Consider the following 246-nt stretch of genomic DNA (forward strand, 5'->3'; position numbering starts at 1 on the left):
TCCCAGGGAGCTCCACCATGGCTTGGTTCAGTCTTCCTGATCTCTGGCACATTAAGACAGGTTTGGCAAGGTTCTAGGTTTACTTTCTCTCTGTGAGAAAACATGGAACAATTGTATCATGTACTAGAGTGGTTGAAAGGCCCTGTATGGGATTACATCTCCCAGTCTAAAGGATTTGATAGATTAATAGATTTTAAAATCAGAAGGGACCATTATGATCATTCAAGGCCAAATCCCGCATAACAT

The sequence above is a fragment of the Chelonoidis abingdonii genome, chromosome 4 (genome assembly GCF_003597395.2).
Source record: "Chelonoidis abingdonii isolate Lonesome George chromosome 4, CheloAbing_2.0, whole genome shotgun sequence".
NCBI lineage: Eukaryota > Metazoa > Chordata > Testudines > Testudinidae > Chelonoidis > Chelonoidis abingdonii.